General features: G+C 41.4%; 1 protein-coding gene and 1 long non-coding RNA gene across 9 annotated transcripts in view; one reads left to right on the top strand and one right to left on the bottom strand.

The window, feature by feature from the left end:
- THRB (thyroid hormone receptor beta) overlaps window positions 1-23,183 on the bottom strand; it is a 261,740-nt gene that overhangs the window by 195,861 nt on the left and 42,696 nt on the right. The gene's annotated exons all lie outside the window — the stretch shown is intronic.
- Window positions 1-23,183, top strand: part of LOC128329995 (uncharacterized) — a 47,703-nt gene that overhangs the window by 22,807 nt on the left and 1,713 nt on the right. For 2 of the 3 annotated variants that reach the window (XR_008309909.1, XR_008309908.1), the window contains exon 3: window positions 6,584-6,835. The exons of the other annotated variant lie outside the window; for it this stretch is intronic. This is a non-coding gene — a long non-coding RNA (uncharacterized LOC128329995). Of the gene's footprint in view, window positions 1-6,583; window positions 6,836-23,183 lie in introns of those variants that run through there. 3 annotated transcript variants of the gene reach the window in all.

Genomic DNA, 23,183 nt, shown 5'->3' with positions numbered 1-23,183 from the left:
GAGTAATAAGTGGTGTAACCTCTCAAGTGATAGTTATTGCTTATCAAATTCAAATGTTTTTAGATATTATAAACTATATATAGTTGTTACAACTGCCTACTCTATTGTTTATATTTAACAATAAAGTATGAATAACAGATTCAAAAGTGGAAATGGAGAAACTCAGCCTATTACTGTGTCTATCCCACATTTTTATTAACTCTCGTGGAATATCATTTTGGCCTAGTGCCCTATTTCTGTTTTAATTATCTAACCACCAAACCAGTGGTTCTGAAACATAATTGTTCCAATTCTGCCCTGTATTGTTGTCATCCTCACCACTGAAATAGCCACAACAGCTGAGCAGCCTTGAACTAGTGAAAGAGATTTGGAAATATCAACCATCCCTGGGCTAATTGCCTTCTGCATCAGAAGACAACTTTGTAAAAATTAGCAAATGTTGCCAGCCCTGAATTTGTGTTTAATAGATGAATAAAGGGAATGAAATAAATAGAAAAATATCCTTTCTCTCTGGTGTGTTGTAGCTTTATCTCAGTAAGCCAAAGATTCCATTGTTTTTACCCATTAATTTATGCTTTAAATTATTTCCCAGCACAACCTATTTATTACCAGCCCATCTACCTTGCACGAACCAGTGTGACACTGAAGAGCTTCAAGCAACAGATCTGGCAAACTAGCCACCTGAAATAAATAATTATTCTTTGTGTTATTTCTGTGCAATGGGAATCGCCAGACGAAAGAAAACTTCAGCTGCCACATTTGGAATGCACATGTTAAGCTGCTTTTAGTGCCATGTGATATAAACTAAGTGAAAATTCAGACGGCAGCTACTGAAAGTAAAAAAGACAGGAAGCACTTTGCAAACCATACTCATGGGAACAAATAATATGTTCCGTGTGACACATCAAAAACAAGTGGAGATAGGAATCTTCATGGTGAAAAGACACAAGACCAAAATATATTAAAATATTTATATATTTCAAAAGTGAAAGTACATGAAAAGGAAATACTTTTTCACACCACACATAATTAAACTGTGAAACTCTCTGCAATGGGATGTGGCGATGTACACCAGCTTGGATGGCTTTAAAAGTGGCTTAGACAAATTCATGGAGGACAGGCCTATTGGCTACTACTCTTGATGGCTATCAACTACCTCCAGGCTTAGAGGCAGGATGCCTCTGAATATCAGTTTCAGGGGAGCAACAGCAGAGAGAGGGCATGCCCATCTCTTGCCTGTGGGCTATCCAGAGACACCTCGTGGGCCACTGTATGAAACAGGATGCTGGACTAAATGGGCCTTGGGACTGATCCAGCAGGGCTGTTCTTCTGTTCTTAAGTAATATTAAACCAGACTGCCCTGAGTAAGATCAGGAAGACAAGCCAGGAAAACAGCCAGTGGTAGGCATCCTAACAGATCAATTCCGAATCAGCTCAGGAAGAATCTAGTAAAAGCTTGCTAATACATTGGCTTAACCAAATGCCATTCCAGAATTCAGGACTTTGATGATGTCACTAACCTCCAATATAAGCTTTCAGTCATCCACCCCTTGCTTTCCAAAACATACCTGACACTGGGAACAGCTCCTGGTGGGGCCTCATTAAGGCTCTAGATGCTGAGGCCTCACTGTGAATACCTAGGATCTAATAAAAATACAACAGAAGCCACCAGAAACAATGTAGAATGTCCAGTACAGCAGAAATCATGTATGCACAACAAAGTCTAGCACCCAATGGCCCTGCTAACTGGGCAAAGAGGCACCTTTTTAACATGGTGATTCTCTTTATTTAGCAGGGGGAGAGTAACTGGCCCTATCCACCCCCAGCACAGTACCTCCAGTGGCTGTTGCTGGTGTCTATCTCATGCTTCTTTTTAGATTGTGAGCCCTTTGGGGACAGGGATCCATCTTATTTATTTAATATTTCTCTATGTAAACCGCCCTGAGCCACTTTGGGAAGGGCGGTAGAGAAATAAAAAATAAATAAAATAAAATAAATAAAAACGGAAGGCCTCACAGAGATTCTGCCACAAGTCCTCACTACCACAGCAAGCTAAATCTTTTGCTTGGTGACAGTTCCACTCCTAGTCACTGACCCTGTCTTTCAAAAATGATATCAAAACTCAGTAGTGTGGTAAATAAAATGAACAGGTAGGCATGAGGTGGGACTAAAATAACAGACATACCAGTAAAATACTATTAAAACATGAACAGGTTTACTAGAATAAAAGGATTCAAAGAATCACAAAACAGTACAAGAACAAATGGTGTAAAGTTTGAAGGCGGGGAGGGATAACTTTAAGGATTGGGGAGGGTGCACTTACACCCCCTCCCCTGCCGCGTTTCCCCCACCGGCACTCTCTTTAAATACGGTCTAGCGGGGCGGCAGTGTACCTCCCTGCCGCCCCGTTGACTCCTCAGAATGGAAGTGACTGGAAATACCCAGGGTGTGCATGCACATTGGACCCACTCACGCAGGCACCCAACATGTGCATGTGCAAGCCCGGCAGGCAAAACACGTGTGTGGGTGGTGTAAGTGCACCATCCCCAGCCCCTAAAGTTTATTATTTATTTGTTTGTTTATTTATTTAACATATTAAATGTTAAATCTTGCTGCCCCAAGATTGTGGAATGCGCTCCCTGCTGAGATACGATCCTCCCCATCTCTGGCAATTTTCAAAAAACACCTGAAAACCCATCTTTTTGCCCAAGCTTTCTCGGCTTCCTAAATTTTTAGGTTTTAATTTCTGGTTTATTTTTAAATTGTTAAATTGTCTTTAGTTTTTGTATATGTTTTTAACTTGTTTTATGTTATTGTTAACTGCCCAGAGATGAAAGTTTGGGGCGGTTTACAAATTTGAGAAAATAAAATAATAAAATAAATAATATTTTTATACCTCCCAAAATTCACGTTTCTGGGCAGTTTACAACAAGCAAACGAACAAACAGAAAAATATAAAACGTTAGTTAAAATAAATGACAACATAAAACATCAGTTAAAACAAAATAAATGAGACAGTAAAAGTTAAAACATTACAACAATTTAAATTTTAAAACAACATTTTAAAACCATGTTATCCACTCTCCCGCCGCCTTCGAACCAGCAGGCACCAGTTCCGTGCACACCACTATCTCAGACTTAGCTGTCAGAGGTTGCTACCTTTCAACCCCTGCAGAGCCTGAAGGGGACACAGAACAACTGAAGAAAAACAAATAATAAAACATAATAGGAAGAAGTCATTCCTTTACAACAGGTTATATCTGTATTCACCCAAAAGGAACAACACTCTGAAGTTAAGACGACACCCCAATTTCTTATATCAAAGAACTTGGAAAAACCTAGTATGTCATCCTGAGTGTGTCTGAAAGTCCCACCCTCAACGCATCACTCACTCCCCCACCCCACTGCTCTTACTGCATTTATCTGAAGAGATAAATGGGATAAGTGAGATGCCAATCACGGAAGTGCCGACATTTTTGCTTACAGTGTTTGCCTCTTCAGAGGAACATGGCTTGAATGATTCGAATAACCATGAGCAGTGTTGATGGGTGGAATGAGTGATGCACTAGGGGTGGAGCTTCCAGATGTGCTCGAGATGACGTACATGTTGTCCTTTTTTAAAAAAGTCTGAAAGGGCTAATATGGTAAGGTTATTTCAGGCATTCCAAGCCGGGCCTGCGTTTTGAAGCCATCTGGAGCCAATTCAAAATGGCCAGGCTTGGGGAGGGGATTTTGAGCTTGCAGAGTTGGTTTTTTGAACTTCCCAGTTATTTGTCCCCAACACTGAATACTGGAGAGATGAAAGATCAAGTCTTCACAAGCCTTCAAGCTGGTCTCACATCACATTCCCCTTAAAAAGCCTTGAAAATAAAATTGTCATAAAACAAGCACTGAAAAAATGCCATCAAAAAACAGTAACGGACTCATGGCTCGGTATCAAATTGGAAATCTCGATCAAAAGGGTTCTTTTTAGGGATCAATTCTGGAGTGCACTTCTCAAATATGTAGATGTATCAGTTTGTAGATGTTATAAAACTAGAATGAATTGCGAGTGCAGGTTAAAACTCAAAATGTTCTACATTAGCTGTGAAATGAAATTCAACAAGGACAAATGGAAACACACAAGAATAAAAACAAAAGCATAAGGGTGCAGGAGTGGGAGATTACTAGCTTGGTAATGCAAGGATTTAGGATCTACTGTTAATAATGAGCTGAACATTAGTCAACAGTGTGATACTGGAATATAAAACATGCAAATTAGTCAGCTTTACAAACATATTCCTATTTGCTTACTTCATTCTGTTTTTGGAATCTACCAAGAGGTTTCATTAGTTATGGGATCCTTGTGTCACTGAAGAGAGCTGTATGTGTAAGGACAGGAAACCAGAGGCTGTGGCACAGTAATATGTTGACAGAAGAAATGCCTTCTTCTGATAGGTGTGAAGATGCAGCAGATGACAGGGCTCCTATAGCTTAACAGTTGTGTAAAAGAGGGGATTTTGTCAAGCTGGATAAGAAAAGCTGAAGCTGCTGAAATTTCCTCTATTTCATAGCTATTAAAGTTACAGCCCTGCCCCTTTTTTGTATCTGGTTACTCTACCCTTCTAGAGTAAACTCACAATCCAGTATGCCATTTGTGTGGATAAATCCTATTCAAACAAATGAAACTTGATGTTGCAGTCCTATGTGGACTTCCATTCCAACTGGTGATGAAGAACAGTCTGTTTAACTGCCTGACTTGCTCGATATTTGGAGCCACTGCAGTGACGGAGGCAGATAACAATAGTAGGTGGGTAGCAGAGCAGAGTGAAGCCATACCAGGTAAGGATGTGCCCGAAACATTTCAGAGGCCATTATAGAAGCCTCCAAAACATTTCGGTCACCAGGTTGCCCCTTTAGTGTTATCAGACAGTTTCGTTTCCAAATGGAAATCAGCTCTGAAATTAAAATTGCATCACTTGGGCACGTCTCAAGAAGCTCTTATTGGGCGAAGATTAGAGCAGGCGCTTTGCTTTGTGAAGCAACGGCTCCGAGATATAGATATGCAGGAAGAGTCCGCACGGCTGCCCAAGGGAATATACTTAGGTTCTCAAACTTTTAACTATAAACCAGCTTAATATTTAGACCAAATTTTGGTACCAAAATTTAGGAGATTTTTTACCCCCGCGTGACTGAATGCTCTCCCTTCGGCAGTACTTGATGGTAAATTCAAACAGCTTCCTTATGATCAACACTGTTGCCCTTGTGGCTCAGGGGATATAGAGTCTATCACCTATGTTATTTTTTATTGCCAATTTTATAGGGACGCTCGCACCAAATTTGTTGCACCCACTTTAACCATTTATCCTGGCCACACAGACCAATCTTATTTGGAAATTATGCTGTCAAATTTCAAACCTGTAATTTTAGATAATGTGGCAAAGTTCTGTTTCATGGCATCAAAGCTCTGTAGAGACTATATTAGTAATCTGAACAGTTTGTAATTTTGTAAATTTTGAAATTTCTTGAATTTTGTTATTAATGTTATTAATTGTTAATCTGGTCTGTGACCGTAATAAACTATTGTTCATTCATTTCGGCCACTGGGGCTGTTTTGGATTTTGGAGGCAGCGGGGGTGCTCCCTTAAGAGCAGGGAAGGGTGCACTTACTGCTCCCGCTGCATTCCCCCCGCTGGCACTCTGTTGTATCAAAGCCCCTCAGAGAGGCAGTATACCTCCCTGCTGCCCTGTTGCCATCTTCGGCCAGAAGTGGCTGGAAGTACTGGGTGCACATGTGCCCATTTCGTGTGTGCGCATGCACGGCAGATGGGCATGCGTGTGCATGCAACGGGCGCATGCGTGCCCGGTACTTCCGGCCACTTCCGGCTGAGGACAGCAACAGGGCAGCAGGGAGGTACACTGCCGCCCTGAGGGTCTTTGATACAATGGAGCACTGGTGGGAGAAATGCGATGGGAGGGGTAAGTGCACCCTCCCCTGCCCTTAAGGGAGCACCCCCACTGCCTCTGGAATGTGGAGAAGCAGTTCTGAGCACATCCCTAATACCGGTCTGGATGGCTGCCTGCTGAGTCAACACCAGCAACAGTGGAGAGAAGGGAGAAGGAGCAGCCAGGTCAGGGAAAGCTGACTGTGTCCCACAAGAAAGAGAGAGAGAAAGAGAGTGCATGTGTGCATCCATTTTTCTCTGCGTATATTAGAGTGACAGGGGGAGGGTGTATATGATGTTTCTATGTGTACAAGATGGTGAAAGACAATGTTTATGTCCCTCTGACTGTGTAAACAAACAATTTTTAAAATACTGAATTCCTTGACCATATTGTGTCTTGACCTGTGGTCTGTTGCTCACTTGGCCTACTTTGAGTGAAACAAACAGTATGCAGATATATTGGTTTTCTTGATTTTTTTAAAATTCCCATGCAAATAGTTATAAATTGCATAAATGTGCATATTTTCTCTCAGAAAATGTTACTAGACAATTTTTCCTGATGACCTTAATATGTACATCTACCAACTTTCTTCCTTTCTTTAGTGGGTTGAACTTCACTATAATGATGCCACACAATTGCTTCTTGTTGTTGTTTCCAGATCACGCATTATGAGGACTACTTTCAAATCAAAAGCATTAAAAAAACAAACAGGTCTTAGGCAAACACTTCCAATTTGCCCAGCTCAGGAAAAGAAACAAGACACTGCTTTGTGTGTTTGCTGCATGGAAAGTAAAACAAACATTTACACAGTTTTAGTTTTGCTTACACTTGCAGTCCAAGATTAAATAAGAATTTGTTTTGATTTGACCTATACAGTGAATGTTGAACTCGATTTTTGGTTTGGATTATCATGTGAATGTATTTACCTTCCTGTTTAAAACCAATAAAACATCTATGTACTCTCTTACACACTTTCTCTCACACATGAAAAACATTAATTACAACTTGAAATTGTCAAGCTTGCCTAATATTTAGGGCTGTGCACGAACCAAAATGTGCAGTTCAGTTCGAATTTGGACGAAATTCAAACAGAACTGCTGGTCCATGAACTTGTTCGCTCAAACCAGCCAAACAATCCAGTCCATTTTGGAACCAGTTCTCGCGGTCCAAGAGGCTATGCTTGTAAAGGGGAATCCGGTGAGGATTCTCCTTTACAAGCAAAGGGGTAGGGAATTCTTCAAAAGTCTTCTAAAAGGTGGCCAGGGGGTGGCGAGAGGGCACCTTTAAAAATAGACTGAGGTTCCTACCAGCCCGGCTGCCACTGCCAACGCTCCTCAAAGCCGCCCTGGCGCAGTCCAAGCACACGGTGCTTCCTCCAGCAACCAACCTGCATGACGGCTCTGGCTTCCACAGATGTGTGGAGACCAGAACTATGCCGCTGCTGTGTGGAGGGAGTGCCACACACTGTGGCTATGTGTGTGGGGGGGGGGGAGGCATGGTGGCAGCCATCACAAGGCCAGTAAGAACTTTAATCTACTTTTTAAAATGTCCTCTTGCCATCACCCTCAGCCGCCCTTTAGAATACTTTTCAAGGATTCCCCCACTCCTTTGCTTGTAAAGGGGAATCCTCACCAGATTCCCCTTTACAAGCATGGCCCCTCAAACCGCCGAACTGGTCCGCCATAAACAGAGCTCAGTTCAGTTTGATTGTAGGCAGGACCGCCTTCGGCCGGTTTACAATCTAACCATTGAAGTAGCCCGGTTCAAGGCAAACAGGTTTGAATGGTCCATGCACACCATTACTAACATTGCATTGGCATCCATTCATTGTTACTAATGAGTTTTATGAAAAAATTGATTTCTAAAAATGGAAATTTTGCTTTGTAGCAGGTGACTTGCAAACACTTATAATAGGTGTACAAGTGAAGATAAATAGAATATTTTCAGTGGGTTTCACATTCTTACAACTGAGCTAAGTACATTGGCTCCAAACCTCAGCTAATGAAGTCTACCTGCCCGCCTCCCCCCGCCTCATCCTACCAGGTACTAATACTATGTCTGAAGAATTTTCAAACCTACTCAGAATATGGACAAAAAATAATTACGTGGCTATCTGGTTTCAGGGGGAAGTTTCAAATGAAAAATGACACAAGTGTGAGGGGGGTGGAGTTTACCTTTCCCTCCCTGCACACAATTCTAATAAGAAATGCTTCTCTGAGTAGCTTATCAATGGCAGGGAGGGGGGAGGCACTTCCTGTTTTAAGCACACCTCTTTAGCACACATTCTTGCAATTTTTTTTCTCTTCCAGGTGTAATACAGAGCGCTGGTAATTACCTAAACAGCTTGGCTCTTATTTAAGAGAGCACCTTTGTGTGCAACATGATCCCCACTGCTCATTAAAGTTATCTGGAGAAGTCCATCTGCAGTTGTCACCAGTTCATTTTCAGAGTAAGGCCTTCTGTATAGCTTCCCCGAGATCTGGAAGTGCTCCCAGCCCTGATACTAGGTTTACCCTCTTTGCTGGCCTTTAACAGAGTCTTAAAGACACACCTTTTAACCAGGCATTTTAATGGTTGTTTTTAATTAGTTATGTTAATTATGTTTTAATTTCTGCATTTTAACTGGTTTGTTTAAATAGGTTGGTAAACTGCCTAGAGATCTTTGATTATGCGGTATATAAATGTAATAAAGAAAGAAATGTGCGGGTTGATCCAAAATATTTACCTTATCATTTTGATCAAAGAAAAACAAAAGCAATGAGAGTTCTTTCACACCAGCATGGTTGAAAACTATTTTAATACAGTGGCTATTTCTTTGCTTCCAATTTCTATATAATGGTGTGTGGTAGTCAGTGTTCCCTCTTACAGGGATTCGTAGATGTTGTTGACCACAACTCCCATAATCCCCAAACAAAAGCCATTGCAGGCAGGGATTTTGGGAGTTGTAGTCAACAACAACTGGGAACCCCTGTTAGAAGGTACACTGGTGATAACTTTCTGTCTCATCCTGCAGACAAGAGCCCATGAGATCTAGAAGAAGGTGAGGCAGGTTGCTGCACCACGGACTGCCCTGTGGGATGTGTTGATCCAACAGTGATCAGAGGTAGACTGAGCTCCTAAAGCTCTGAGGGCCAAGCCCTTCCTGGGGTCCACCTCCCTTCCTGAAGAGCAGAAGTCTTTAAAAGGCACATCCTTGTGTGGTCTGAAATTTGCAACTCCTCCTCCACTCCATCTGATCTTGCCTAGCCAGTTGTTGGCACTGAAGTACAAATATCAAGAACAAGATGGTGTGGGAAGGGCTAGCTCATCTGGGGGCTCAAATTCCAAGGATGTTGCTTCAGGGGCTCAGGCTCTGAGAGTGCTGTTTCAAGGACACTTCTTTTGTGAGGACTCTCAGGCTCTGGTCCAGGGTCAGGTTCCAGTGCTGGTCCTGCCACTTCAGGATTAGACTGGGAGTCACTAGGCAGGGTGGGGGTCATGATAGCTTGTATTATTCTTCATTATTGGTTTTATTCTGTATTAATTGGTTTTAATTTGTTTTTACAGTTTTGATTTTAATTATTAACTGGTTTTAATTGTTTTTATGCTGTTGTAAACCATTCTGAGCCATTTTGGAAGGGCGGGATATAAATCAAATAAATAAATAAATAAATAAATCATGGGACCACATGCGCCAATGTGACAGATAGCTGGGCAGCAGCCAATTAGTACTGTATGAATTTTTGCACTAGCAGTTTCTTACAGGTATCCTAAAACTGACAAATATGGGTTGCCCAGTGAGGGAAAGCAAAATTGACTGTGTTAGGATTCCCTTGGTTTAGCATTGCTCTGAAGAAGCTAAACCAAGCTCCCTATCCAATACAGCAGTAAGAAAACCCAGTTACTGTTTTTTTTTTCCCCTAGTAGAGAAGCATTTGGTGAAAATAGTATAATCCACAGTGACATTTTCTGATGTATATTATATAAGCAACACAAGATCATTTTCCATGTCTTCCTCTCCACTGTCTCTTTCTCAGAGTATAATCTAGTGCATGAATCTTTATGCCTTAATTTTTGTAGGGGAACCAACAAGAACAACAAAACTGTAAGCCCTTTTGTACAGAGAACCATTTCCCTGTACCTTTTGTTATGTAAACTGTTATGTAAATTGAGAACTTCCTTGTTGGAAAGCTATAAACTAATAAGAATAAGAAGAATAAGAATAAGAACAAGAATAATAATAAGAAATCACCATCAACCAATTACAAAAAGCAACTTTACTGGGAACAGCCTATATTCGGCGACGATATCTATAATAACAGCAACAACATTGATAATAAAATTCAGCCATCCCAGGTCCTTGGGAAGGACTCGATGTCTGGATAAAACAAACCAGTCAATAACAGCTGTCTGACTGTGTAAATAATAATAATAATAATAATAATAATAATAATAATAATAATAATAATAAATTAATAAAGACTTGCATATTAGATTTTTTTAAACCAATCCAAACTGACAATTACATTCTATATGCTCCAAAAATAGACTGAACTGCAGTTATAATATAATTTGGTATCTCTGCACCACTCATCAGAATAATTGACATTTAGAATTAAATCGCATTGTAGCTGTTCCTTCTGTCTGCCTGATTCAGTGAGACAAGGGTTCCTCCACACTGAAGACCAACCTCCTAAGGACATAAACCTGAAGTGGGTCAGATTAACTAAAGGTGGGGGAAGTGACACTGATCTGAGCAGAAAAGATATCTAAGTTGAGCTCATAACTATATGGTTTATTTTAAAAATATGAACAAAATATCAATATGACTTTGTGATATCTGGAGTTTGTTTAAATTTAATGCATAATTATCTATTCTAATCATATATATGGACAGCCTTTCAATATATTGCTACAGCTACATCCAAACTGTAATGATCTATTTGAAACCTGTTCAAAATGTTTGATTTTCTTTCCTAATAAACTGACATACATCAAAAAAGTAGACTCCCAAGCAATGAGCCATGAACATCCTCTAGCATTTAGATAGTATACTCCTTACAAACAGAGTCTAGTTTGGTTAGGTTATTCTGTGATCCAAACTATACAATGGGTAATTCAAGAATTCTTCATCCTGAGTATCTGAAAACAAAAGGAAAAGGAACTCCAGGAGATTGAAAATGAGAGTGGAAGACTGAGGCAATGGGGGTGGCAGGAAAGGGTTAAGTAATCCTTTCTGCCATCTGTATGCTGAAAAAATTCCACAAGTGCACCCAAGCTGCTTTTTTCCTTTCTAGGAAAAATCACAGTAAGGACAAATCATGATATATTCCGTCATGTAGTTTAACCCTGTAAGCTAGATGCCTAGAATCCTAGAGTTGTATGTGGTATTATTAGTTATTATTATTATTATTATTATTAGTTATTATTATTATTATTATTATTATTACATTTATATCCCACTCTTCCTCCAAGGAGCCCAGAGTGGTGTACTACATACTTGAGTTTCTCTTTCACAACAACCCTGTGAAGTAGGTTAGGCTGCGAGAGAAGTGACTGGCCCAGAGTCACCCAGCTAGTTTCATGGTTGAATGGGGATTTGAACTCGGGTCTCCCCGGTCCTAGTCCAGCACGCTAACCACTACACCACACTGGCTCTTGCAGGTCATCTAGTCCAATTCCCACCCACCCCCTACATTTCACCGTTGCTGCTGAGCAAGGGAAAAAGGAAAGGAAAGATTGTGCCGATGACTCAGTGTTGACTCCTGGCTCCACTGTATTTTTGTCCAGTGTTGACTCCACTGTATTTTTGGTAGAATACAGGAGGGGTTTACCATTGCCTTCTCCTGCGCAGTATGAGATGATGCCTTTCAACACTTTCTTATATTGCTGCTGCCCGATATCCCATCAGCAGGGACTTGAGCTAACAACCTCCTGCTCTCTAGGCAGGTTGCTCCCCTGTTGTGCCATTAGGTGGTTGGGGCCTACTGTCCCCCCCACCTGAAACACGCCAGGGTTAAAGCCCTTTTTGTTGCTCTTCACATCCCTCACAGCCTTCAGCTCGTTCTAAGCTTAGATTTCCGGACGCTGCCCCTACAAGTCTGGACTATTCATTTGTATTTGTCCTCAGTGACATGTCATTTCTTATATGTATGCTTCTTTATTTTAAGCTCATAATCACTATGCTTTTTATGCAACCACGCCGGCTTTTTAATATGCGTCCTATTTTTCCTGTCTCTTTGGAATTGTGGCTGCATCTTTAGCTGTTCCTTCTTCAGGAACTTCCATCCATCCTCCTTTCTCTATTCAATCAAAGACATTGGCACTGAATACATTTTATTTTTTATTCATTTAATTACAAGGCAATTGCTTACACTGCTATCACTTCTTCAACAGCGAACATATTTTCATTCTGATTCTGATAAGGGTGCTATTGCTTACATAATAACAAACATAATAACTTACATAATAACAAACCACTGGCTACACCATTCTTAATTAACATCCTGATGAGCGGGTATTTGTTTTGCAGGTAATTTGTTTCCTACAACGACGACAATGACGAATATTTATATAGTGCTTTCCAACAAAAGTTCCCAAAGCGGTTAACATAGAGAAATAAAAATAAATAAATAAAAATGGCTCCCTGTTCCCAAAGGGCTCACAATCTAAAAAGAACACAGAAGATAGATACCATCAACAGCCACTGGAGGGATGCTGTGCTGGGGTTGGATAGGGCCAGTTACTCTCCCCCTCATCAATAAAGAGAATCACCAAAAAGGTGCCCCTTTGCTCAGTTAGCAAGGGGGTTTCCTGTACTTTCTTGTAGAGTATTCTTCTTCTATCTCCTCACAATATATTATACAGACACATATATATTGGTGACAGATGTATTAGCAAGTTGCATAGCATTGGAGCCCCCCACTAATCTATGTGAGCAAGGTGAAGAAGGAGAGCAGCCATTGCTCAAAGGCAGAGCATATACTTTGTATGTGGAAAGTCTCAGGTTCTATCCCATTATCTCCAGTTTAACAGTGCGGTATCTTGAGTAGATGGGCTGGGAGACATTCCCACCATCTGAATGAGAAGCGCAGCTAGTTAACAGTAGTGAGATTTGTCTTCCTACACACATATGATGTGCCACCCACATAAAGATCATCTACATCTTAATCACTACATTAAAGTTATGAATTTGTAATCAAAGCTGTTGTAATCTCTGGGAATCTTTCCTTCAAGACCATAAGGTATTGTGCTCCAAAGTGATGAGCTCATTTGGCCACTTCATCAACACCATTTCCCATTAATTTAGCTTAGTGGGACAGGATTGCTCATAGACCTTCAATTTACAGTAACTTTGTAACCTATAACACCTCCTCTATACCAAAGGAAGCAAAGAAACACATACAGGTCGGGTATCCCTTATCCAGACACCCGAAATACGGAATGCTACAAAATCCGGACACGACACAGGGGGGTGGGGTGGAAAATGCGCCTCAACTCACTTTTAAAATGTGGTCAAGCCGCCTTCCTCAGGGCCAGGGCTGTTCCACCGCCTCCTTCAAGGCCGGGCCAAGCTGGGTCAGGCCAGGCCAGGCCATCCCACCACCGCCCACCCATCCCCAAGACCACTGCTCACCCACCTCTGCTGCCACTGGCGCTGCCTGACCCCTCCACTCACCTCTTCAGCCATCCACCACCTCCTCCTCGCTGCCGCCATTGATTGTAGCCCCTGGAATTCTTGTACGCTCTCGCGAGAGTTCCACCTCACTATTGAATATACTGGACATTTTAAAATCCGGAAAAGTCCAAAATCCGGAACACTGCTGGTCCGGAGCAGTCTGGATAAGGGATACCTGACCTTTATGCAAAGAAACTTCCTTTCTTGGAAACATGCAATGACTTCGCATCCTTGAATCAGAAAACTCAGCAGAATACTATTGTTGAGATAAACTCCTATTCCAGAATGTGTGGCTTGCCATCCATACATTAAGAAGGACACCAGAAAAGGCATGAGCCCCTGGTGGCGCAGTGGTAAAACTGCCGCCCTATAACCAGAAGGTTGCAAGTTCGATCCTGACCAGGGGCTCAAGGTTGACTCCTTCTGAGGTTGGTAAAATGAGTACCCAGAATGTTGGGGGGCAATATGCTAAATCATTGTAAACCGCTTAGAGAGCTCCAGCTATAGAGCGGTATATAAATGTAAGTGCTATTGCTATGGTGACCTTTTCCTGAGGTCAGGAGTGACATGGCTTTCTATCCTGCAAACAGGTTCTTTTACAGAAATGTTGCAAACATCTAATGTAGATGGCCAATTTGTTTCCAAGGGTAGTAGAACTAGTGGACAAACTTTGAGTGTACCCTGGACCACAGGCCGCCTCAGCAAAATCTGGTTAAACGTGTCCAGAAAAAGGAAGTCCTATAAGCAGAAATCACTCTGAAATAATAGACTCACTCATATCGGCAAACTGGGCTACAAACTCATCCACAGATACCAAACACTGAGGCTATCCACACGAGCTAAGGGAGCCCAGCCCGGTTTTGCACGCTCATGTGAACCACTGGGATCGGGATCTATCCCAGTAGCTACACGGTGGCAAAATCGCCTATTGAGCCACCCACTTAAATGAGGTTGAGGGAGCGAGTGCTCCCTCAACCTCATTTTTTAAATCGTGTGTCAGCAACAGCAACTTGGCACACTGCGGGGGGGAATCACTTGCATGGTGAATTATTGGGGTTCCGGGAGGTAAGATATCCTGGCACCCCAATCCCGGGAGCTGCAGCAGGAGGCGCTGCTCATCTGGGCAGGCAATCTGCCCACCCAGGGACTACGAGATGATCGTCTGCGGGGAAGGTAGTTTTAACCCTCCTTCCCCACAGACTGCCCGCAAGCTCTTCTCATGGATCTTGAGAAGAGCTCTAATATATGTATGTAGGTGATTACAGATTACGTACATACAGTACATAAAACCTGTATGCTGCAGGTTTTGTGTACTGAAATGTCAGTGGCATTGTCTTAAATACATTATAGAACAATTGCATCTTCGGGTAGCAAACTACCCCAGGAATCTGAGGGTTAAACTAAGGACTGGACTGGACTATCCAATTCAATCCTTTCAAGAAAATACAACTATGCACTCAGATTTCACCATTAAAATGTAATTTGGAACATACCATATTATCTAATTTTATAATCTATCTGTCCCTCTATAAAGACTAAATTATGCTCAGTTTCAGTTACAGTCTTTTATCGAATCAGCTATTCAGATCTTTTGTTAAAATTGTCATTACTTGTAGCCTGTGTTCCACCCAAACCCAGCTCTCTTTCATTTAGAGGACCTTTGTCAAAGCACAGAAATGTGGAGACAGAGAGAGAGAGAGAGAAATAACTACTTGATGCATCCTTTATAGGAGACAAAAATGAGCCAAGAAATTTTCTGGCAATTATGTACCAGAATCTATGTTACAGCCACATAGGATGATACTCCAAAGCAACAAAAAAATTACATGCCCCAATTCAAATATATGCATAATAAATATGGATTGTTCTAATGTAATGGATAACTATATGATTGCTATAATAGCCTAAGCACATTATGGTACTTAGTCATCACTCCCTCCGTGGCTAATTACATTACAACGATAAAACAAAAATGGGTGAATGCTAAAATCTATTGGTCACACATTAGTAGTATTAGAAAAAAACACAGTTTCCATGGAAGCAATCAGCTCAAAGTTTTACTTTTCATAATATAAAATCATGCAGTTACTGCACTGTAACTGTAACAAAGGCCCTTTGGAAACTGTCCATGGGTGGTGATCCTAAGTAAAGATCTGAGTCAATAGCTGAAGTCTCCGTCTACTCACCGACTCCTGGAATATGCCCCTTCCAGTTTTGCCTACTCAGTTTACACCATATACTTTTTCTTCCTTTCTATAGCAAGTTTTAGTATCTTGCCTTTGCAGAATGCAATGACACAAACACACCTTTGCTTCATTTATACTGGCTGACGTAATGTGCAGCTTTATGGAGCTGTAGCAGAATCCTAAGGCGGCACCAATGCTATTAAAAATTGGTGACCCTCAGGGACATATTCTGGCGATATACGGTGGGCTTCATAGGGGAGGGAAAATTGGAGCAGAAGGGGTGGTTTTTGCCAGTGGCATAGTGTTAGTCTGGATGTGGGCCAATGGCATTTTAGAAATGGAATATTTTCCATAGAAAAATAAAGTATGGGGAAATTTCCACCCCACATCTCTGCTTTCTAAACCAGCATTTACAAATAATAGCAACATTATTTCAGTTGTGCACAACCAATCACTATCCAACAGAAACTTGTTGAATGCTTAGATATAATCTTATGGAAGTAGCTACTAGAGCAACCACAAAGCAAGATGTTCTAGATGTGATTTGGACCCAGGGACCTGCAGGGTCAAAGGGACAGGATATTGACTTGGGCGAACCATATCAGAATTGTATTTAAGCATGGACTCACTGGGTGTACTTGCAGACTTGTATAACCTGTATCACTAGTGACTTGTATCACTATGTCCTAGCTTAGTTTGCTGTAACTCTTAATCAATGGAAACCAGTTGCCTGGATTTCTAAAGTTGTCTCCATGCTGCTCATATATGCTAATATTGTATACAGTTTGCCATATGATGCCAAATATTTCTTTTGTGGTATATGCAAGAACCTCCAGAGATAGATAGATAAACTTTATTACGATCATAGATCAGACAGGTCCAGAAAAAACACACTACTCATGCAGAAACTACTTGAAATAAGTTGCTTGCTTTTATTATTTCTTGTTTACACAGACAGGTGTTATTGACTGGTTTGTTTTATCCAGACATCGAGTCCTTCCCAAGGACCTGGGATGGCTGAATTTTGTTGTTGTTGCTGTTGTTATTCTTAATTCTATTTCTATACCGTCCTTCCAAAAATGGCTCAGGGCAGTTTACAAAGAGAAATAACAAACAAATAAGATGGCTCCCTGTCCCCAAAGGGCTCACATTCTAAAAAAAAAAGATATAAGACACACAGCAGCAACAGTCACTGGAAGTACTGTGCTGGGGGTGGATAGGGCCAGTTACTCTCCCCCTGCTAAATAAAGAGAATCACCACGGTAAAAGGTGCCTCTTTGCCCAGTTAGCTGGTTTTGTCAGCGATTGTGTAGTTGTGTGGAAGTTGCCATTTGAATGATGTGCGTTTTTCTTCTATGATTCATTCCATTCACATGGGGTGGGGAAAAACTCCTGGCATTTTCTCTGCCCATTTCTTCTTTAAAAACATATCAAAGCAAGTAGGCAACTTCCTTTAAGTACCTTCTACCATAATAACACATTTTCCAATGGGCTTCCTGCATGAACTACAAAACTGAAATATTTGATGTTACATGGCAAATTATATAGTATTGACAGAACAAAGTAAAGACAGGTTTCAGAATAGAAGTACCAAAATATGCCTACCAACTTTTCTTGAAAAATCAAATCAGAAAATTCCCTAATGTCATCTTGACAAAGAAACAGGTAATGTCAAAAGATGGTAACCCATGCAAGTTCCACCACATGAAAACCGGCAATGCTGTGGGCACACTACAGTTTCAAGCCATTTCCTTCCCTCCATTTTCACACAGGACACTGAGGGTCAAACTAGATGAGATGATGGAGTGTGGCTGGTTCAACCACACTTGGTAGCAGCATATGGGGACAAAGGGATGTGCCAAGAGCACACCTAGCAGGATATCTTCAACAGACATCCCAACACCCTTCTGGTGTGTCCATTAATTATGAATGGGGGATGTTCATCCAAATGTTTAAACAAGTACTTAGACTGCATCTTTAGGGGCATTTGGAAGAAAAGCCCCCACATGTGATCAACAGACACGCTGGGAGGGCATTGGAAGATGTTCTGACAGAAACATTCTTGATGTGCCTCTTCCTGTTCATGTGTGATGCTGGCCATTTTGTTTGAACTGGCTGTAGATCTCTTGTTTGTTCAATAGCTGGCAAATACCAGCTGTGGAGATGGGAAGAGATCTGGAATGGGACTGTGGGAAGAGATTGGAACTTGGATTGGGACTGTGGATCTCAACTGGGGCTGGGGCATTGGAGATGATGGACTTAACCCTTCTGTCCATGCTATTTGCCTAATAAAAAATTAAATCCTGGAGCTATTTGCCTCACTAGGGAAAACTGATGCATACCCATAGGTTTTTCCTAACAGGTCAAGTAGCAATCTCAAAGGGTGATTTTCATTATATAGGCAGTGCTGGAAGATTGTTATAATTCCGATCCGGCCCTGCAGCTGGGAGCACCATCCAATGCAGATTGAGACCATGGCATTGTTTACCCCCACTGACCCCACTGAACATATCTGAATTGCACCCCTCTCACCCTGACACTTTCCAGACTAGACCCTACAACGAGGTCAGGACCAATCTTGTGCTTCCATACTTCCTGTGTCATTACACCGCAGTCCCTATGTGGACAGCAGGGTGCCATTCACATTCCCAATGCCTTGTTGCGAATTTAATCGCTGCGATATAGAGCAAGGACCTTGTGTATCTGGCATGAAAAAGTTGCTGGTTTTTCGGGTTGTTAGTTGCTGTGAGACTGCTTCCCCTGCTGTTTACGTCCCAAATGCGAATTGCCCGAACAGAGGCATTTTCCTGATGATGAGCAGCTAGTGTGGAAAGTGCCCCTGCTGCTACCTAGAGGGATGAAAACAAGCACACCAAGGCCAAGCATGTGTTTAAGTCATTGTTTGTCCTTGCATGTTCTTTTTTGGAGTATGTGAATAATAGCTCATGTACCTCAGTGCTCAGGATTAACCCCTTTCTCCCCATTGTCAGCAGCAATATAGGCTTTGGCAGAGGTCTTCTCTTTGTATACAACACAAAAGCTCAGTTCCATTTTTGCTTCATCTTGGCTCATGAACAAAAAGTGGGAAGCCACTCTTAAAGCTTCTGTTGCTATTAATACAAGGACAGAGGAATTAAAAGACAGCTTTGCCAGCGTTTCAGATTGAATTGATGATCAGAGCCATTGCTGGACTTCCATCCCTAACAGTCAAAAATATGACCACTTTAAAAACGAACAAATGAATAAGTGCGGGACAGAGTTATAAATCCTTCCTCGCAACCTACCTCTTCTACACGCACTTTCCTGAACACCCTACATGTATTGCTACTGCCACATCACCTTACCAAGAGTACTGGCCTTTCCATCTTCACTGCTGTCATGTCTGTCAAACCAGATCACAAAGGAAAGAGCACAGAGTCTTTTCTGTATGGGCCAATACTGGGTGCCAAAAAGCAGTGGCTTGCATCTCATAGTGAAATGACATAATTGACCACCTTCCTTGTTAACTTTCAAAGGGCAAACACATTAGAAGTCTAACATAGTGATGGCCTCAGTGCAGTCCTTCATCGGTCATTTAGCAGCAAGGCAGCACACAGAAATTTAAATAGACAGCAATTTGTGACAGCTATTTCTGCTCCTTAACTGAGGACTCCAGTTCAGCCTCTTCCTTACACAGCTGGCACCCAATCGCCTCCCCATACTTCCCAGATGCCCTCAATAGTGCCTTCATGCGTCTTCCACGCCAGTTATTTATTTATTTTACATTTCTATCCCAAACTTCCTCCAAGGAGCCCAGAGCGGTGTACTACATACTTAAGCGGTGTACTACATACTCCTCACAACAACCCTGTGAAGTAGGTTAGGCTGAGAGAGAAGTGACTGGCCCAGAGTCACCCAGCAAGTATCATGGCTGGATGGGGATTTGAACTCGCGTCTCCCCGGTCCTAGTCCAGCACTCTAACCATGACACCATGCTGGCTCACCACTCCATATGGTTATGGCTCTTGCTTCATGGCTGCAAAATTAGAACTGGGGTAGAGAAAAGAAAGAGAGCAACATTCTATGGATATGTCACCTGCAAGAGCCCTGTAATTCTATCCCACTTCCGTGGTGATAGGACCATACTGAATATTAGAAAACAGGCAGTCTTGTTTTTCAAATATTTTTCCCCCTAAAGACTACCTTGATGTACTTTTAATAATATACAATTTCCCATGTACCAAAGATTTCAGTTTTGAGGCAATTTCAAAAGACCCATCAGTGAAATGGACTACTCACAATGGAAGCTACCTGAAATAAATTCTGAGTTATATGGCCTTGTCCAAGTCTAAATGTTTCACTTACATCATTGCTTAGAAACTGCACCTTGAAGAGTATTTTTGCTGTGTCTGTGGATTCTGATAAAAAGACATGAAGTATATCAACTCAGTAATGACATGAAATATATGCTTAACTTGTGTGTTTCACTTTTAGTAGGATCTAAGAAGCCTTAAACTGGCTATGAGTGTAGTCTCAAAGAAGATGGAGTATTCTTGAGTTATGGAGTCAATGCGCTTGCAATTACCAAAGTATAAAGAAATGTCCTCTGAAGGGAAGGTGTTTAAACTTTCCAATAGTGACTCCACTAATGTGTTTTTCACATCTGCTATGACACTGATGAGCATATTGCAGGTGGTGAATATGATTGATCATTCATTGCCAATACAAGGAAGGGATGGGGGTTCTCATGACAGTCACTGCAAATTAAGCAAAAGCATTTTACTGCTGCTGCTATAACTGCATTTCTTTCTGTTCCATCCATAAGTAGGTACAATCTTTTTACATATAATTTAGGAGAATCATCATTGTAATGATATATTTCACATTAATTAGGAAGATAAAAATATAAAAAATTGTACTCTTACAAAATTTATAGTCTGTCTGCAAATACTAATGGGGAAAATACAAAATCTGTGGCTTTTGAATTGTCATGGTAGGGGGAGAAATAAGACTACTTTTAAGTAGATTTTCACCCAACTTCTCTCCATAATTTCAAAAATATTAAAGCTGAGAAAATTTTGGATTTTTCAAAAGTTGAGAATATAACACTTCTCCTCAAAAACCCATCAAGCTCAAGAAGAGAATGGATAATATTCAGACGTAACCTTCCATTTACAGAAGTAATTCTGCTTTCATACGGAGGAGTAGGGAGACCTTAGAGCAGGCCTGCTCAACATTGGCACCCCATCTGTTTTTGGACTACAACTCCCATAATCCCCAGCCACAGTGACCAACAAACAGGGATTATGGGAGTTGTAGGCCAACATCTGCAGGAGGGCTGAACTTGAGCAGGCCTGCCTTACAGACATATTTGTAGGGCACAGAGGTAGCAAAGAGCCACCTAATGCTGCAACAGGGAAGCAACCTATCTAGATAGCAGGAAGCTGTTGGTTCGAATCCCTGCTGGTGTGTTTTCCAGAATATGAGAAACTCCTATATCAGATAGTAGTGATATAGGAAGGTGCTGAAAGGCATCATCTCATACTGTGTGGGAGATGGCAATGGAAAGCCCCTCCTGTATTCTACCAAGAAAACCACATGACTCTATGGTTGCCAGGAGTCAACACCGACTCAACGGCACAACCTTTACTTTTAGGGGCAGCAAAGGGAAAGGTGGAAATTGTCAAAATTTGCCCCTGCTGCCCTTGAGGAAGCAGAAGGATTGGATACTGACCAGAGATTATTTTTAAGGGTTTTCATCTAATTCACATGCTCTGGAGGAGGTGATAACAAGAGTTGCACACTTCTTCTCTAGCTTGGAACTGAGGAAATGGCAAGGACCAGATCTGTGCAATTGGGAAGATCACAACCTCCCTGCTTCAAAGAAAAGCAGTAACAAAAACCAAGTCCTTGTAGAAATTATTTTTGTAAGTTAATTATTAGTGATTTAAATCAATTTGCTATAAGAGGCAGTTCACCTTATAGGTCATCATACACATGCATGAATAAATGATATATATTTATCAAAGAAATCTTATGAAAAGTGCCACTGTTAAGCTGACTTTTCAAATAAAAGCACACTATGTGAGTGCGAAAATGGAAAGTTCATATATCATCAAGGAACAATTCAGTGAGAAAAATGTAAAGTGCCTCCTGTACAGCAATTATTTTAAGCACAGCATTCAATGTGAGCTGTGGTGTCTTGTTACATAATGTGGCAGAAATTATGAGTAAGCATGAAAAAGACAAGGCTTCATTGCTGCCAACATCACATCTGAATTAATATACCACAAGATCAAAATATGAGTCGGAGAATGCCGTCCTAAAAATCTTTCATTCCAAAGCAGTGCAACCAATCTCAGTGAGAGTAATATAAAGCAAATAATTTAGATTTTGTAGCTGGGAAATAATGGACATGAGTCAGTAAAAGTAACAGTGGTAAAACCAATTAGCTTCAATCAAGGATGGGATCTCTGGCCAGTGCAACCAAGGATACAGAGTAGGGATAGGCAACCTTGGTTCTCCAGCTGTTGTTGAGCTACAACTTTCATCATCTCCAGCCATTATAAATTGTGGCTGAGAATGATGGGAGATGTAGTTCAACATCTGGAGAGCCAAGGTTGCCTATCCCTGATATAGAGGGACATATCACTCCTCCCTACTTCAAAATTAAGGGGATTGTTTCCTCTTGAACAGTCCACAATTTGTCCCAGATTACGATTAGCAAGCACCCCAGGATTTAGTGATCTCCAGACTTCGCAGGACAGAAATATAGTTGGAGTCCTTCTGATATGAATCCAAATCATTGCTGACGTATGCCCCAAGTACTATTAGCAAAGCTGGTGGCAGTATAAGGCACTTTTTGACAGCTGTGAGGGTTCAGCATCTTGGGAACAAGTCAATGCCGCTGAGGACTGGGCCAAGTCAACAAGAAGTTGTTCTAGTAAGAACTAATCAGCCTACTTTCCTTTCACTGTCTTTACATCTGGACTAAATTTGGTGCAAATCAAGGTCCACAAGTTAGATCTCTTGTGCCTCAAATGTTCATCTTGGATTAGGGTGGATGTCATCATTACAAACTGCACCATAGAGGTATCCCTTTGTGTCACTCACTACAGCTGTTCCAAAGGTTAGACAGTCCTCATGTTAGTGCACTTGTGCCTCAAAGATTTATGCATCCACCATCTTGTATCGGGGTGGATGACATCATCTCAAAGTACACCATTGGGGCAGCCCTATGTGTCCATTCAGCGGTAGCAAATTTGGTTCAAATCGGACAGACTGTCCACAAATTCATGAACTTGTGCCTAAAAAGTTTACATGTCTGCCATCTTGAATTGGAGTAGATGACACCATCACAAACTACACCATTGAGGTGTCCCTTATGTGTCACTCACTGGTACTGTACTCAATTTGGTTCAAATGGGTTAGGCAGT

This window comes from Hemicordylus capensis, chromosome 6 (assembly GCF_027244095.1).
Source record: "Hemicordylus capensis ecotype Gifberg chromosome 6, rHemCap1.1.pri, whole genome shotgun sequence".
In the NCBI taxonomy this organism is placed as follows: Eukaryota; Metazoa; Chordata; class Lepidosauria; order Squamata; family Cordylidae; genus Hemicordylus; species Hemicordylus capensis.
This window is presented reverse-complemented; position numbering and strand designations above follow the sequence as displayed.